Source organism: Erpetoichthys calabaricus, chromosome 4, assembly GCF_900747795.2.
Source record: "Erpetoichthys calabaricus chromosome 4, fErpCal1.3, whole genome shotgun sequence".
NCBI classification, from domain to species: domain Eukaryota; kingdom Metazoa; phylum Chordata; class Cladistia; order Polypteriformes; family Polypteridae; genus Erpetoichthys; species Erpetoichthys calabaricus.
In genome coordinates this window covers 44,345,487-44,359,657 of record NC_041397.2, presented here as the reverse complement: position 1 = coordinate 44,359,657, position 14,171 = coordinate 44,345,487, and the positions used below count along the sequence as shown (strand labels likewise).

The 14,171-nt window shown below is 34.8% G+C and overlaps 1 long non-coding RNA gene across 2 annotated transcripts; it reads right to left on the bottom strand.

The window, feature by feature from the left end:
• Nucleotides 1-11,002: 11,002 nt before the first annotated feature.
• LOC127527520 (uncharacterized) lies at nt 11,003-12,465 on the bottom strand. Of its 2 annotated transcripts, XR_007934800.1 has the most exons (3): nt 12,189-12,465; nt 11,505-11,685; nt 11,003-11,272 (listed from the first exon to the last, which is right to left on the bottom strand). It is a non-coding gene; the product is annotated as an uncharacterized LOC127527520 (long non-coding RNA). The 2 variants fall into 2 exon arrangements; XR_007934799.1 differs by lacking the exon at nt 12,189-12,465 and having other exon boundaries at nt 11,505-12,032.
• Between the last annotated feature and the right edge of the window lie 1,706 nt (nt 12,466-14,171).

The window sequence follows — 14,171 nt, the reverse complement described above, 5'->3', positions numbered from 1 at the left end:
CTCTCCCCCATCCCCTTCATAATGCGAGCAGCCTTCCTGTGGGTAGCTGCAGTAGAGCTACTCCTGTGGAGAGCAGGAAGGAGTCTTGTCTGTCCTTATGAAGCTGTGTGATATTTTTACGGAGGCTAGAGTGCCAATCCTGCCACCAACACCAAAGTTTTCCCTGCTACTACTGGAGGACTACATGCAGGGTGGGATGCAGTTGAACATCCTTCCCAGGACCATACATGATCACCGTATTTTATTTTTAATATTTTAGAGAAGCATAAAATTATTTATCTGTGCTTTTTTTACCTTGGGATGTACTTGTATGATTTCCCTTGACATTGAAAAATACTTCACAAACTTCACTCTTTCTTCTTTTAATATTATCCAAAGTAAAAAAAAAAACAAATAATGTGGCTTGACATCACAATACATTATGTAAATTTGGGCATCAGTATTTCTTAGTTTTTACCTTAGAACCTTAGATGGTAAAATAATAACCACTAATTCAGTAGGCAGGCAGTTTATTCTGTCAGTCTACATCTTTTGAAACAATTATGCATACTGGGCTTTATACATATTAATTCCTTAATCAAAAATAAAATGTTTTGTCTCATTCAACAAGATGGTATAGAAGGTCTTTTTATGTTTTTCTTAGCATTTGTAATTAGTGATTATTACTGTATACTGTATATGAGTAGTTTAACTCTCAATGGTATTTGGGAACTGTGTATTAGTTGCATAAGTTTAATTCACAGTATGAAAGTTTAGCAAACCCATATTTTGGAGAAACTAGGGAATTAGAAGTTAATGACTTTTTATTAAATCTGCCTCAGGCAATAAAGTTTCCCTTTTGTTTCTTCTGTCATAAACATTAAGGTTATTGGAGAGAGATAATATGTATTGTAAATAGATTCCAAGGTAGATTCAAAAGGATACAAAGAGGTAATGATGGTGAAACCTAAACATTTAATGAACAAAATTTCTGACTTTTTTATTTAAATAGTTTACCAAAAACACGACAGAAAAATATGTTTTGCTAAATAATTCTAATGATATATTAAATGCCCTGTCATTCCTGCTAGATTTATGGATTCTGTAATTCTTCCAACAAGATTACATATTGTCATATGATAAGTTGCAGGGTGTCATGTAATATGCGTCAGGCTCCGTCGAGGTATGTAACAACCTGCCAAGATGAGAGGGGGTACTGCCGCTAACAACGTCATCTCCTTCTTTCCTCACACTGCTGAGAAGCTGCCCAGTGAAGGCATTTAATGCCATCCCTTCAAACCCCGGGCATTCTTTCAGGAGGTGCCATTACTGGTCATGAACAACCCGCTGAACGGAGCTCTGCTAGAGCAACTTCAACTATACAAACCTTCATTTGAGTTCCTGCTTACGGGACACAGACATGCATGATTTCTGTCATTTTTGTTTTGATTTTGTTGTCCACAGAGAATGTAAGGGATGATCCAGTTGGTGCCCCACAATTTCCTCAGTGGTTCCAGACCTGTCATTCCTGTACCTGGCCACAAGGGGATAAGAGGAAAAATCATTCAAGGCCCTGCAAGTGTCCATGAATGTTTCCATGCTAGAGCAATAACTAACGTATTTCCAGGGTTGTTAAACCTTGTGTGGTTACAGGATTCAGAAATGTATTAGAAAGGGACTCCAGCAAGAGTAGTGAATGAAAAGAGTTAGAGCAACTGGAATGTTATGTATGAATGATGGAAAATGGGCCAAGGAAAAATTAGAAGGGAACAGATAATAATGTCTATGTTTATGAAAGAAGTGGCAAAGAAAAACCTTATAAAGAAACTAAGATGGAGCAGGCTAATGTAACCTATGTTACCACATAGGATCTTAACTGGAGCAGCTGGATGACCCAAACTTGAGAAGAATGTAGGCAATAAGATGAGTGGGCTTAATAAGCTTGGATTTCTCCGGCGTACTAAGTAATCACAAATGAAGTCTGACACAGGGGATTTCTTAAATATTTTTGAGGGGGAAGAGGAGAAAGAACTTTGGTTGACTTCTGTTTAAACAAATGAAGGACTCCATGGCCTTATTCAAAAACAATTCTGTTAAAAATTTCTGGTGCACCCTTTGTACAGACACACTGTGCTGAATGTTTTCTCTGACCATTTCACACTCATGTTAAAGAAATTGCATGTAAGTACCAAAACCTATTGGTGACCTTCCCCAGTTTAACATTCAATTTCAGTTTTGTGTAGAGGATGAGTTACTGTAGCTATCAAAATGAAACTAAAACTGCTAATGGTTTTACACAATACTGTCATATGACTAGAAATGAAATGGTTTAAAGAAATCAACCATTATTATAAATGTTTAGTGTTTTCAGTTAATTTCACTTAATGGATTTTAAATTACAAAAGAATAAATCCTACACAATTAGATTTGTTATTTAGATCAATACCATTACTTTAATACATATATTACATAAGTTAAACTGCCTTTATGTATTTGATAAGACATTTTAATTATTGCAACAGTCATTTACCTAGTACTGTAATATATTTGAATCTTCATGTCACCTTAAAATTGCAAGGTGTTAAAAATGAACAGCTAAACAGACATTATGCAGAAATATTGTCTAATTTCACTCGAGGAATGTTAATTCTTTTCGTCCTGAATGATTTCAATATAAAGGCTCGCATTTCTTTAGTTCGCAGACTATATATGACAGGATGTATGAATGGTGGGAAAACAGTGTAAAAAAACCCTAATGCTATTCTAAGATCAGATGGCATATTAAAAAAATTAAGACTGACATAAACAAATATTCTTGGTAACATGAAAATGCAGATAACTACCAACTGTGTACTGCAAGTGTAAAATGCCTTTGATCTGCCTCCAGGTTGAGTAACTTTAAAGATTGCTATTATTATTTGAAAATATGACAGGCAAATAATTGAAAAACATCCAAGCAATAATACGCATCCCAGGGTTATTCCAACATTGACATTACTGGTAGTATCTGTGCAAGCAAGCCGTACGACTAAAGCATATTCACAATACAAATGTGGTATTTTGTTAGGTCCACAATATGGCAGCCCTACATAATAGGCAAACAGAAGACCAGGAACAAATAAAGGACATACCCAACATGCTACGCACATTACATATGTCAAGTTATGTGTAATTAATGATGGATATCTTAAAGGGTTACATATTGACACATAACGATCAAGAGCCATTACTACAAGAAGAAAACTTTCTACACCAGCAAGGAAATGTAAAAAGCACATCTGAACCACACATTCATTGAATTGCATTGCATAATTATTGAACAGATACATCTCAATAATTTTAGGCATGACGATTGTAGTGTAAACAATATCTGATAAAGCAAGATTAGAAATGATAATGTACATTGGAGTGTGTAGTTGTTCTTCTTTTTTGATAACACAGAAAACAAAGATGTTTCCAAATATGCTTAATATATACACAATGAAGAATAGCACTCCAAGGATCTGTGGGTATTGTTTAATTCCAGCAAAGCCAAGAAAAAAAATTTCCGCAATAGGGTCCTGACTAGAGTTTCCTAACAGTCTCCGTTTAATCCATGGTGATTCCATACTAGACTGACCTAGAGAAGCAGGACCGAGATGAAGAGAGTAACGTTAGAGTATTGCTGCATGCAATGGTGAATTGTCCTTCTCTGATTTACTTAGCATATACAAAATAGTACACAGTCTAATTGATATTTGGTTTGATTCAGAAATGAATTGTAACAGGAAACAGCAGCCACAGAATTCCCTGGTCCTAATTTAAGAACCATCAAGTAGAGTTAATCTGTCTAGTTTAATATTAAATGATCCTGGTAGTCTATATTGAGCAAAATATTTTAATTATTTTATGGATTAAGTGGATTTACAATTGTCACATTAGTTGAATTATTGTGGCTATTGAAAAAAGGTCTTCAAAACACAAAGCATCCATAAGATTTTTATTCATCTCTGCAATGTGACCTGCTAACAAAACTTCACTTTGTATGGGAGATATTTTCTGCAAAAATTAAAATGAAAATACCATCGGAATGGCTCAACAGCTATGAAGGACAAAGAATTGTGGGAAATTGAGGTACACATCTATTGACCCGTACTATTTGCATGTTGAGAACTTGAAAATGAAAATGCAAAGTGGAAATGCATCTTACTTTTCATTTTTGCAGCATTTTTGCGCACAGACTTTGAAAATGAAATTGCAAAAGAGGGATTGCATTTTCTTATTATAATTTTAATGTTCATTGTCATTTTTCCAGAAAATACCTCCCATACACTTTGGAGTGGTGTGAGGTGGCATAACTGAAACACATTTCTCTTGATGTTGCATACTTAGCATAGGACCTGTGAATCCCTCATAATAACAAATCACTTTACCGTCATGCCAATACGCCATACTGCACAGAGATAAATAATCAATCTATGGATGTCTTATAAGTGTTATGAAGGCTAAAAGAAGCCTTTATTAAGGTCTTGTTAAATAAAAGTAAATAAGTAATAGAGTCATTGCTTAAACTAAGGTGTTGCCCTTTCAATAAAATTATTCTTTTCCTTTGATCATTAATACTTTACTTGCAAGTGACTTAACATTTAAAAGATATAATGAAGTAAATATGTAAAAGTGTAAAGATAATCAAAACATAACACAAGAAACAGCAAAAGATCCTTAAAAGAGAAATTTATGTAGCTGAACATAGAATTTCAAATTGAATTTTTAAACATAAATAATGTTCTATATTCATGGTTTACAGTCTGATGTATTGTTTTGGTGCATGTATTTTACATAAACATTAAATAGGTACACAGGACATGCTGTACATTCACATTCAACATACAAGTAGTTGCCAAAGAGGTAAATACACTTTAGTTCTTTAACAAAACTTATATACTTACATTAAACAAAATAAAAAATATACCACATTTGAAATGAAGTCATTGTAAAAAATATTTGTCAAACACTCAGCAATATTGTAACCCATACAAAATGCATTACTAATTATATTAATATTCTTAACATACTTAACAATAGTATGTTAAAAATTAAGCCATTAAATAAAAATGAACTTTATTATTAATTTCTATATAGCCAATAAGTTTTTGATGAAAAGGCTGCATGCTTCAAAGTATTTTAAAGTTTTCTCAGCAGTTCTGTAAGGTACAGTGAAAAAAATCCAAAATCACTCAACAGTATTAAATAAAGAGTATGCACAAGATGAAAAAGAATTAGAAGAAAGTGTTTCAATAAATAAAAAACTGACTTTCTTTGGTTTTTTTTTTTTGCATTCTCTCTTTACTCACCCATAAGGTGTGTTTCTCTTAAGATGCTCCTTCTACACATTTGCATGGCCTCTTATATTAAATCACTTTCCCCTCTGATGAATGAACAAATGATCTATTTTTAAAACATTCCAATTATCATATGCAGCAATCTACTGTGGATACATTGGGTTTCACAGGGAAATAAGCAACAGCAGATAGAAAAAAATAATACATACCAGGGGCTTTGTTAATCTCATGTGCAGTGTTTGTTATTCATTTTAACTTGATTCTCCAGTTTTTCATTCTGCATGCTGCAAAATGTTCGTTTTCATGAATTTTTAAGCATTTATATATTTTTAAGTTTTTTTATTCCGTGCAGTAAACTAGCTTTACTCTTTATTTCTTCAGCTTTTATAGCATCTGAATTAATATGGAATAATGGTTGCAAATAATATATCTCTCCTTTTTGCCAAACATGTTAAAAATATGGTAATCTATTCAAAATATGTATCAACGATAGATTATTTAAACTTTTCTTGCTATTGAATGCAAAGAACACAAACAATTGCTTATTAAAGTATTATAAATTCACTTTGGAAATGATGGTCAGTAATGACATTTAGACCATAAAGATACCAGAGCATTGCTTCATATTAAAATGTAAAGTGCAGTGGGTTGAAACAAAGAGTGTTATTATTCTTAAATGTCACTCGGCCCATTAGAATAGTAGCACAATCGTCCCAACAAGCTCACCAATGAAACTCACCTAGATTCTCCAAAATAACATCAAGTCTTGGATGAGAATGTCCCAAAGTCTCTCCCGCTGCTACAAAACTTGGTCATTGAGTCAAATGTGCCTGTGCAATTCTGTGTGGCTGCTACTTTTAATTAATTTTATGCATTTCAATTTCGGTCAGAGCTTTTTGAAGACTTAAGGGACTATGGCCATTTTAATGGCAGTCATGAGCATAATTGTTTGTGTTTTTTTTTTTCATTTTTGTTTTACTTCAAAATGGCTTAAATGAAGTTAACATGCCCTGGAATCAGCACAAAATCAGACCTTCAACAATGTCATGTTGAGTTGTTTAGTGTACTACACTGATAATCTAATTTTAAATAGGTTATGTAAAACAAGCTGTAGTTCACATATTTTGGAATTTTGCTACTGTTTTATTTGAATTTGTTCTTAACGCAACAGGCATTGCCTTTCTTAGGTTTAAATCAAGAGACCCTGAAGTGTCATCAAGATATTTCACTTTAGTGTTAAGAAACTTACTTGTGTGGAGATGTAGACATCTAGGATAGCCCTCTAACATGATAGTCGGCTTTTGATCTGTATTTGAAGCTGAAACAGAGTGAAATATATGTAGGTTAATAAAAAGGGATTGTGAATGTTTATTATGCAAGAATAGATATATAAATATTTAACAATGCAATTCTCAATTACATTTTCTTTACTGCAGTTTCTGATAATAAGCATATTACACATTATCCTAAGCAATAAAGGGGATCTTAATATTTTAAGCAAATAATGCAACATATGCATAATACATCAAATGAATATGTTTACTTTCAATTATGAAGATCCTATCTTCTCTGTGTCAGTGGAGAAGGGGATTGGAACTACAGGTAAAATTCCATTACAACAAAGTGCCAGGGACCTAAAAAAAATTTCGTTGTAATGAAAATTTTGTAGATAATGAAATTCTATATTTGTCGCTACAGTGCTTGATTTAACTTTCATTCATGCGTTTGCAATCATTTCAATTGCTTCTTTCATGTTAATTTTGAACTCCTCCTTTCTACAAGTTATGCTGACGAGAATTTTTCTCATTTCCTTGCGATACACTTTCAGGGTGCGGATTATACCCAAATCCAATGGCTGAAGCACTGCTGTGCAATTTGGTGGGAGGAATTCAACTCAAACATTATCTAAATGTGGAAGCTTGCTGTGGGCATCACAGTTATCAATCAGAAATAGAATCTTCCTTTTGTTCTTCATCATATTGTGACGTTTCTGAAGAGCGATTACCGCAGCTATGTAAGATTGTTTGTCTGTTGCCAGGGCAGGGCAAGCACAGATTCACAGCGCTGCAGCAGAGCACCGCGGAAGAAATTCCAAAAATCTTGGTGGTCCACTTTATACTCACAGGGAAGGAATGTAATGTGCTTAAAACACAGAAAATTGGTTATCTTGCCAATGATGAGAAGAATAAGTAGAGCTGTCAACCTTTGTTTAGATTTTTTTCCTCTTCAGCATGGATCACCTTTGAGTGCTAAAGTACGATGCGGTAGCAGGTGGTAGAAGATTATAGTATTATCAGCATTGTAGATTTTCCTGATTTTATCTCCACTCCATTTGTTTGCTTTTTCAATTGGAACTGCAAATTCTTCTCCACAGATTGCTTTGGCTGCAATTCCAAAATGATCCCGAAAGCGAATTAGCCAACCCCAGCTGACAGTAAAATCTTATTCTAAAGTCTTGCACCCCAAACCACATGTCTGAGTCTCAGTACTTCAGCAAAACCAGCTGTATTCAGCTTGAAGTAGGAACAGCATATTTTTTTATTGTAGCGGGATCTACCACTCTTCTATACATCTACACAGCAATCAGGCAGGGTCGTGACCAGTTTAGTGGCCAAGTAATACTGTTCCTTTGTATCACCTATTGAAATCTTTTCAGAGTTACATCGGCAGCGAGCCACTGCAGTGCTGTAAGCGTGCTGTTGCCCTGGCAATGGATAAACAGTCTTCCACAGACACGGTGATCACGCTTCAGGATGATCTTCAGCGTGTCGTCCCATTGGGAGAGGCCCCAAAAGAGTTTCAGTGAGTTTGCTTTTTCTTGAATGAGTGGCGCACTAATAGGAATGTTTCTTGAAAAAGCATCTGCCATTTCTATAGGAGGGTGACATTGAGTTAAATTCCAATGGATGTTTTTCAAATGTTGATGAGCAATAAGTAAAAGGTATCACTGAAAACCACAGAAAACAAACATTGTAAAAATAAGTTCAGGGAAAGTTCGAAGAAAGAGAAAAATTTACAATGTTTGTGTTCGGAGATCACAACTGAGCTGTGACCATAGAAGTAACTGCTCTGTGGATGATTCATTCAGGCATTTTAAGGTCTTTGGAGCACTTCGTTGTAATGAAAGTATCTGCTGAATGTATTTTGCAGAAATGAGATTTCTATAGACTCTGTCATATGGGGAAACTGTCCGGACCGTAAAAATACTTAGTTGTAATGAAAATTTCGTTGTAAAGATAACTGTTGTAACTGAATTCACCAGTATTTTTTTCAGTAACTGAGAAGGCCTAATGGAAAAGCCATGAAACAAACATTTGAATTATGTGTTTTTTTTACAGTATACACAATACTAAAAGTTTGAATTTACTTAAAATGAAGTACAGGTGCTGGTCATAAAATTAGAATGTCATGACAAAGTTGATTTATTTCAGTAATTCCATTCAAAAAGTGAAACTTGTATATTAGATTCATTCATTACACACAAACTGATGTTTAATCAAATGTTTATTTCTTTTAATTTTGCTGATTATAACTGACAACTAATGAAAGTCCCAAATTCAGTATCTTGGAAAATTAGAATATTGTGAAAAGGTTCAATATTGAAGACACCTGGTGCCACACTCTAATCAGCTAATTAACTCAAAAAGCCTTTAAATGGTCTCCCAGTCTAGTTCTGTAGGCTACACAATCATGGGGAGGACTGCTGACTTGACAGTTGTCCAAAAGACGACCATTGACACCTTGCACAAGGAGGGCAAGACACGAAAGGCCATTGCTAAAGAGGCTGGCTGTTCACAGAGCTCTGTGTCCAAGCACATTAATAGAGAGGCGAAGGGAAGGACAAGATGTGGTAGAAAAAAGTGTACAAGTAATAGGGATAACCGCACCCTGGAGAGGATTGTGAAACAAAACCCATTCAAAAATGTGGGGGAGATTCACAAAGAGTGGACTGCAGCTGGAGTCAGTGCTTCAAGAACCACCACGCACAGACGTATGCAAGACATGGGTTTCAGCTGTCGCATTTCTTGTGTCAAGCCACTCTTGAACAAGAGACAGCATCAGAAGCGTCTCGCCTTTGGACTGCTGCTGAGTGGTCCAAAGTTATGTTCTCTGATGAAAGTAAATTTTGCATTTCCTTTGGAAATCAAGGTCCCAGAGTCTGGAGGAAGAGAGGAGAGGCACAGAATCCACGTTGCGTGAGGTCCAGTATAAAGTTTCCACAGTCAGTGATGGTTTGGGGTGCCATGTCATCTGCTGGTGTTGGTCCATTGTGTTTTCTGAGGTCCAAGGTCAACGCAGCCGTCTACCAGGAAGTTTTAGAGCACTTCATGCTTCCTGCTGCTGACGAACTTTATGGAGATGCAGATTTCATTTTCCAACAGGACCTGGCACCTTCACACAGTGTCAAAGCTACCAGTACCTGGTTTAAGGACCATGGTATCCCTGTTCTTGATTGGCCAGCAAACTCGCCTGACCTTAACCACATAGAAAATCTATGGGGTATTGTGAAGAGGAAGATGCAATACGCCAGACCCAACAATTCAGAAGAGCTGAAGGCCACTGTCAGAGCAACATGGGCTCTCATAACACCTGAGCAGTGCCACAGACTGATCAACTCCATGCCACGCCGCATTGCTGCAGTAATCCAGGTCAAAGGAGCCCCAACTAAATATTGAGTGCTGTACATGCTCATACTTTTCATGTTCATACCTTTCAGTTGGCCAACATTTCTAAAAATCCTTTTTTAGCATTGGTCTTAATTGATATTCTAATTTTCCGAGATACTGAATTTGGGACTTTCATTAGTTGTCAGTTATAATCATCAACATTAAAAGAAATAAACATTTTAAATACATCAGTCTGTGTGTAATGAATGAATCTAATATACAAGTTTCACTTTTTGAATGGAATTACTGAAATAAATCATGTCATTGATATTCTAATTTTATGACCAGTACCTGTATACTCACGTCAACTGTGAGATTTATGCAGCGTCTAAAATACTTCTTTTGATCTTTAAGTAACTCCAGTTATTTCAAAAGCTTGAATTTTTAAAACTAAAAACTAACCAAAGTCAGTTAAATCTTTTTAACTTGTTTTACTGGCCCCAAAAGAGCTTGAAGTTAATAAAGAGTTGCAGTTTGCAATGACAAGACTATTAAATACTTTAAAAGAGAAAGGGAGTATGTTGTAATAGGAGTTGCACATGTTATCAAGTCAATGTACACTGTAAAAAAAATTCTTTAAAAAAAAACGATAATCTACTTGCCAGCATTGCACTGTTAAAATACAGTGGGTTACTGTTATTAAAATTAACAGCAAGATGCTGTTTTGTTAGCTACAGCATACAAATGTTATTTAGCAGTATATAGCTGTTAATTTACATTTTAATCACAATCCAATTATTCTGAATTGCAAATGCTATTATACCCTGCATTATATATTTGTGGAAAACAAAATAAATAAGACCAACTTATTGTTTTACTCCTTCTTTATTTCCATTTAACATTATATTAATTGTTAAGCTGTTTGTTGTCATATTTTGTCATATTTTCGAGTGCATAAACTATGGTGCAACAAATAAGCACCCATAACATGGAGAAATACAAAGATGGCCTCAACTTGACATTAAATAATAAACAAGCTTCAAATCAAGCTTCAGAAACAAAACAAAAAAAAAAACACAATATATATAAGTAAAATAAATCAACAAAAGGCTTTATCAAACACCAGCCCTTTCTGGATATAAAAAGTAGAATACAAAAAAAATATAACAGTATATACAAACCACTGTAAAACAAAAAACATTTTAAATAAAGTGCCACTCAAAGTCCATCAATCTTTTTAAAAGATTTGACACTTTCAGATTGACTGTCATGGTCTTCTTTTGAACAGTTTTCCCAGTCTTTTTAGATGTCACTTTTCCTTTTGCAGCCTTGGTCCCTTTTTCCAGATTTATTCCAACAAATCATCTGAAAAATAATAAGGGAAGACTTTCTGTGATCAATGTCTTAAAACTTTAATAATAAAACAAGATTTAAAAGATTTACACAGTAGTGTAACAGCTTGTTATTTAATACATTAGCTAATGTTATGAAGTGTTACCAAACTTACAGCTTAAACCTTTAAAGACCCAGAAACTTTAACTTTACTTTTTAAAAATACTATTATTACCATATTATTGAAAGACAAAAATAAATTTACCTTTGAAGGAATTCCAGTGTGGATGCGGCTTCCTCTTGATATTACAGGTTGAAGATGTAATATAGTGAAAACAAAGCAGCAAGTCCAGAGAGAAAGGTTGGTTGCACACCCTCGCAGATTATTCTGCCCTCCAAGCTGATCATCCATTGTTTCATCCACTGCCCTTGAGTAGCACTTGGACCTTAAAGGAGTGTACAGATTATGTTATAAACTATTATCCTTGGAGAGCTAACATAGAAAAGGCAGTGAGAAAATTATGCAAGCCCTGACAAAATCATATAATATTCATATCTTCCAAGACAACAAACCTTGCAATTTCAATATTTTAGCCAACAAGCCACTAAGGTTATGATATGCAAACTAAACAGCACAAACTCATTCAGGCATCACATAAAATATTTTCTTCAGTTTAAAAAAGTACACTTTGATCAAACTTTTTTTATACAGTGGCCAGAATGAGGCACATAAAGATGGATGTTCTCCTAATGGTAAAAAGTTGTGCCAGCCAGCCTAGAGTGTGATCCTTGTTTAGTGAACATGCAGACATGTCATATTGAATTTCCCATTGGGATTAATAAAGTATCTATCTATCTATCTATCTATCTATCTATCTATCTATCTATCTATCTATCTATCTATCTATCTATCTATCTATCTATCTATCTATCTATTTCATATACTTACCAAGCAGGATCAATCGAGGAGTCACAGGTAGGTTACCAGTCTTCTCAAGGTCAGCAGGAATGGCAGACATCTATTGGTAAAGATAAGAATTAGAAATTAACATCTCCAAAAAACATATGTGCTAATAATATTCGACAATGTACCTATTAAAACAAGAATAGCTTATCCAAATGTATACTTAACTTTTATTTACCTTTTTGTTAATATTGACACAAAATACATATTTTCAACAGTTAATATCTGTTTGTCTATACAGTGCACAGAATAAGAGTCAAAACGGAAGACTTCTAGATGCACAGTAAAAAAAACAAAACAAAACAAAACAAAACAAAAAAAAAGATTCTTTTGGTTGTTCACTCAGTTATTGGAATTAGATTGCTTTAAGACAATAAATCATCAAAGCCCTATATATTAACTTAATGGTGCCTTTGTAGTTTCAAGGTAACCATTTTCTTGCACTGTGTAGACAAACATACAATTTCTTTATTAAAATATCCTAATTTGTAGTCAAATGAGTCCTATAAGTATGACAAAACATATTTGATTGAACCATTCCTACACATTTGTTCATAGTAAGAACTAATAATAATGTATGGTAAGAACTAATAACGATGTATATAAAGAAAAACTTACATTTTCTTGAAGAATAAGCCCATCTTGATTCTCTGCAAAGTGAGCCATTAGGAGTTGAACAATGAGATGGGCTGAATTAATGGCTTCCTCCTTGGAAAGACCTGCCTTAACTTCTGAGTTAGTTGGCCTGGTTTTAAAAAACTCTACAATGCTCCTCCCACACTCTTCGACAGAAAGTTCAAATGCACGTAGGACATTGATCTCAGTCAGAAGCTCAAAATGTATAAATAGGCCTTTCTGAAGAAAAAGGTATGGCCACTTTTTATTACCTCTGCAACAGAAGGTGCTGGAATGCTATTTATTTGACTTCGTTGCAGGCAGAAAGTTGTCTCCATCAATTGTATTACTTCAGCTTTCTTGCCACCCTTTGTTCCTTCGCGAGAGTAAATATCCTCCAGCTTTTGACGTTTATTCCCAACTGAGTCATCCGTTTCCTCTAAAGGAAGATCAGGCTGAAACTGTACACAACCATATGTGTCGGTTGGTCCTCTTTTAACACCATGGACTGATGACCGGTGCTGTCGGAAACTGGTGGTCCGACTGAGGTTCTCAATTCTTGTGTTGACCTGGGCCAAAAGTGAGCTGTATCCTTCCCCTATAATTCGTCCATCATGAAGCTGGTCTGCAAAGCTCTGGGGATATTGATTGACAATTGTTTTACAAATGGTAAAACACTGTGCATGTGTTGGGGTTGTCTCAAATTTTTTCATTTCATCTGCAAGCACCCTAACCATTTGTCGTCTTGCTGCTGGTGAAGGCCTTTTTCCAGAGGAAATAGCAGACTGAATTTCTGCAGGCATGAGCTGCCATGGTACTTTGAAGGTGTCTGGCCATGATTTCCTAATATAGGATGTAGATGGCCTACTGCATTCAAGACTGTTGGATTCTCCATCAGTAGAGACACACAAATTAGAATAGCATGGCAATGGTGAGGAGCTTCCAGCTGACAAGGAAGGAGTGTTCTCCATGATGGTGAGATCCAAAGTGACAGTTTCTTTCTCTATAAACCACCAAAATATTGAACAGGCAGTTAAAATTCACCCCATTTGATCTGTATAGACACATCTTCAATTAAGCATAATAAAATATATACATCATCACATATTGTTTAAATGGTCAGTTATTTGATTTTACAAATGTAGGCATCATTTAAAACTATTTACATTGTTCATTTTACTACTGTAGTGAGCAAGCAAATTAAATTGTTGAACAGGAAATTAAAACCCCATTAAAATTTTAACACTCTTACTGTAAAATGTCATGTCTAAAATTTGTCTATTCACACTTTCTAATATTAAAGAAATAGTTCACCATGAAATTAAAATTACCCCATAATTTACTAACACATGT